Source organism: Penaeus vannamei, chromosome 13 (genome assembly GCF_042767895.1).
Source record: "Penaeus vannamei isolate JL-2024 chromosome 13, ASM4276789v1, whole genome shotgun sequence".
NCBI lineage: Eukaryota > Metazoa > Arthropoda > Malacostraca > Decapoda > Penaeidae > Penaeus > Penaeus vannamei.
In genome coordinates, this window is record NC_091561.1 from 41,042,224 (window position 1) to 41,047,223 (window position 5,000).

The window sequence follows — 5,000 nt, forward strand, 5'->3', positions numbered from 1 at the left end:
GGGCGGAAGAAGAAGAAAGAAAGGGAGAGAGGAGAGGGAGGAAAGAAGGGAGGGAGGACTGAAAGGAGAAAAGAAAAGAATAAAAAAAAAGAGAGAGAGAGACAGAGCGGAAGGAAGGAGGGACGGAGGGAGCACGGACGGGAGGGAGACAAGAAGAAAGGAAAGGGGAGGGAGAAAAAAAGAAATACCTCAGCACCTGCCAGCTAACATTCTGCCTGAAGCTTGAGAGAAATTCATGCGTCGTTTTTACCTTCGCCGTCATTCTTCCGGTGATGAATACGGCCATTGTGAGCCGGTCTTCGCGTGTTCCATCACCGGGCGCAGCGGCTGCAGCGAGTGAGGCGAAGGGCTTTTTCATATTCCGTCGCTGTCTAATCATATTTATATATATATGTATGTGTGTGTGTGTGTATATACAGCGATGTGTATGTGTGTGTATATACAGCGATGTGTATGTGTATGTATATATATATGTATATATATATATATATATATATATATATATATATATATATATATATATATATATATATATATATATATATATATATATATATATATATATATATATATATATATATATATATATATATATATATATATATATATATATATATTAGCGTGTGTTTAATGTTTGCAAGTGTGTGTGTGCTTGCGTGTGCACGAGCGAGTCCCTTCTTGAGTCCACAAGTCCATCCGACGAAAACCAGCGGCGTCTCCACCACCAGTCCCCCCCGCCCCCCCTCCCGCCCTCTAGCAACCAAGGCAGCGGATCCCTCGCTCATCCTTTTAGCCCCCCCTAACCCCCATCCCCCCCACCCCCGCTCTCTCCCGCCGCTCTGCCACCCGCCCAACGAGACACACGGGCTAGAGGTGTGTCACGCCCACGCCCGCAAATGCGAGAGCAATACCGATGACGGACGGGCATCTGGCCGGAACGAGGACGGCAGGACGCAACAAATCGGGACTAATTATCATTTAATTATTTATTATTATTATTATTATTATTATTTAATTATTTTAATTATTTTTAATTATTTAATTATTTTAATTATTATTTATTATTATTATTTTTTTTTCTGAACGCCGCCGCCCCGCCTTTTGTTCCAGCCGCCGCCGGGGGAGAGGATGCACGGCGCTGGTCTACGGAAGGGGGACGCAAATTGATGTCTCGAGCGAATTGCGCTTCTTAGGGTGCGGTCGCACGGGATGCCGGGGTGGGGGTGCTGAAGGGCCTGGGGTAGGGGTGGGGGGAATGCGGGGTGGGGGTGGGGGTTGTGGTTGGGTGGGGGGTGATGGGGGTGGGGGAGGGTGAGGGGGGGGGGGGGTGCTGATGCTGAAGGGCCGGGGGTGGGGGTTTGCTGATGCTGAGGGCCGGGGTGGGGTGTGTGGGGGGGTGGGGTGGGGGTGCTGATGCTGAAGGGACCGGGGGTGAGGGTGGGGGTGAGGGGGGGGGTAGGGGGTGCTGATGCTGAAGGGCCAGGGGGTGGGGGTGGGGGTGAGGTGGGGTAGGGGTGCTGATGCTGAAGGGCCGGGGGTGGGGTGGGGGTGGGGTGGGGTGTTTGCTGATGCTGAAGCGCCAGGGATGCGGGGATGGGGGGTGATGGGGTGGTGTGGGGAGGTGCTGATGCTGAAGGGCAGATGGGGTGGGGGGATGCTGATGCTGAAGGGCCGGGGGTGGGGGAGGAGGGTGGGGTGGGGAGGTTGGGGGATGGAGGGGTGCTGATGCTGAAGGGCCCGGGGGGTGGGGTGGTGGTGGGGGTGGGTGGGGTGGGGGTGCTGATGCTGAAGGGCCGGGGGGTGGGGGGTAGGGGTGGGGTAAGGGGGCTGATGCTGAAAGGGGGGGATGCGGGGGTGGAGGTGGGGGTAGGTTGGGGGTGGTGATGCTGGGGGCCTGGGGTGGGGGTGGGGGGATGGGCTGATGCTGAAGGACCGCGGTCGGGAATATACAGTTTAGATCTATAGGTTAATGAAGAATGCATTAATGTATATATATATATATATATATATATATATATATATATATATATATATATATATATATATATATATATATATATATAGTTTCATTGCATTACACTACTCTCTTCTTATCCATTTCTTTCTCTCATACTTATTCCTCATTTTCTCTTTTCAATTAACGAACAGTGATAGGGAGTATTTTGACAGATTTATTTATTTATTGAAGGGTAGATAGATGAATAAAATAGATTGATTGAGAGAAAAAAAGAGAGCGAGATGGAGATAGATAGATAGATATATAGATAAATAGATAGACAGATAGATAGAGAGAGACAGATAGAGAGAGAGAGAGAGGGAGAGAGAGAGAGAGAGAGAGAGAGAGAGAGAGGCAGTGAGATAGAGAGACAGAGAGACGGAGAGAGAGAGAGAGAGAGATAGAGATAGACAGATAGATAAATAGAGATAGATAGATAGATAGAGAGACAGATAGATAGGTAGAGAGGGGGAGAGAGAGAGAGAGAGAGAGAGACAGAGAGAGAGAGAGAGAGAGAGAGAGAGAGAGAGAGAGAGAGAGAGAGAGAGAGAGAGAGAGAGAGAGGCGAAAAGGATTAAACGAATAAAAGGAAAATTCTACTAAGGAAATTAATAATTAACATAAATAATATAAATCCTAAAGAATGATCGATGCCAATGAAAGGAAGAGAAAGAAAGAAAGAAAGAAAGACAAAAAACGCACATGCAACAAACCGAATAGCGTCTGATGCAACAGAAGGAGCAGAAAATAGATATAAAATAGATAGATAGTATATTTTGCAAAGTAGATATAAAATAGATAGATAATATATTTTGCAAAGTAGATATAAAATAGATAGATAATATATTTTGCAAAGTAGATATAAAATAGATAGATAGTATATTTTGCAAAGTAGATATAAAATAGATAGATAATATATTTTGCAAAGTAGATATAAAATAGATAGATAGTATATTTTGCAAAGTAGATATAAAATAGATAGATAATATATTTTGCAAAATAGATATAAAATAGATAGATAGTATATTTTGCAAAATAGATATAAAATAGATAGATAATATATTTTGCAAAATAGATATAAAATGGATAGATAGTATATTTTGCAAAGTAGATATAAAATAGATAGATAGTATATTTTGCAAAATAGATATAAAATAGATAGATAGTGTATTTTGCAAAATAGATATAAAATAGATAGATAGTGTATTTTGCAAAATAGACATAAAATAGATAAATAGTATATTTTGAAAAGTAGATATAAAATAGGTAGATAGTATATTTTGCAAAAGATATATAAAATAGGTAGATAGTATATTTTGCAAAATAGATATAAAATAGGTAGATAGTATATTTTGCAAAATAGATATAAAATAGGTAGATAGTATATTTTGCAAAATAGATATAAAATAGGTAGATAGTATATTTTGCAAAATAGATATAAAATAGGTAGATAGTATATTTTGCAAAATAGATATAAAATAGGTAGATAGTATATTTTGCAAAATAGATATAAAATAGATAGATAGCATATTTTGCAAAATAGATATAAAATAGGTAGATAGTATATTTTGCAAAATAGATATAAAGTAGATAGATAGTGTATTTTGCAAAGTAGATATAAAATAGATAGTATATTTTGCAAAGTAGATACAAAATAGATAGATAGTATATTTTGGAAAGTAGATATAAAATAGATAGTATATTTTGCAAAATAGATATAAAGTAGTATATTTTGCAAAATAGATATAAAATAGATAGATAGTATATTTTGCAAAATAGATATAAAGTAGTATATTTTGCAAAATAGATATAAAATAGATAGATAGTATATTTTGCAAAATAGATATAAAATAGATAATATATTTTGCAAAATAGATATAAAATAGATAGATAGTATATTTTGCAAAATAGATATAAAATAGATAATATATTTTGCAAAATAGATATAAAATAGATAGATAGTATATTTTGCAAAGTAGATATAAAATAGATAATATATTTTGCAAAATAGATATAAAATAGATAGATAGTATATTTTGCAAAGTAGATATAAAATAGATAGATAGTATATTTTGCAAAGTAGATATAAAATAGATAATATATTTTGCAAAATAGATATAAAATAGATAGATAGTATATTTTGCAAAGTAGATGTACAATAGTATATTTTGCAAAATAGATATAAAATAGTATATTTTGCAAAATAGATATAAAATAGATAGTATATTTTTCAATATAGATATAAAATAGATAGTATATTTTTCAATATAGATATAAAATAGATAGTATATTTTTCAAAATAGATATAGAATAGATAGTATATGTTGCAAAATAGATACAAAATAGTATATTTTGCAAAATAGATATAAAATGGTATATTTTGCAAAATAAATATAAAATAGATAGTATATTTTGCAACCTGTCCTGGATTGCACAAACACCAGGTTGACGAGTGCACTGGTCTCTCCCTCTCTTTACAAAATCCTTACATCCAACTGGCCACGCACAAACGCTTTAAACTACGTATCCACACGGGGCTATACACGGTAAAATACGGACCGAGGTTTCACAAGCTAGCTTAATGATTTCTGCGATCTCGAAGCCCATTTAATGAGCTCGGTAACTAGCTGTTTTTCAGGGAGGTCAACCACTTGTGAAGGGACTGGCGGGTGGTTCGGGGAATTGGGGTGGGGGGGGGGGGGGTGGTTGGTGGGGTGGGGGGTGGGGAGGGGGTGGGGTGGGGGGGGGTTAGGGCAGGAGGGGTTGGTGGGAGAGGTTGGGGTAGGGTGGGTGGGTTGGTGGGGGGAGGAGGTTGGGGAAGGGGAGTTAGGTGGGGGAGGGAGGTTGGTGGTGGGGAAAGTTAGGTGGGGGACGTTGGGGAGGAGGGAGTTGGTGGGGGGTGGGTAAGGGGAGTTAGGTGAGAGGGAGGTTGGGGAAGGGGGTTAGGTGGGGGGAAGTTGGGGAAGGGGTGTTAGGTGGGGGAGGTTGGGGAAAGGGGGTTAGG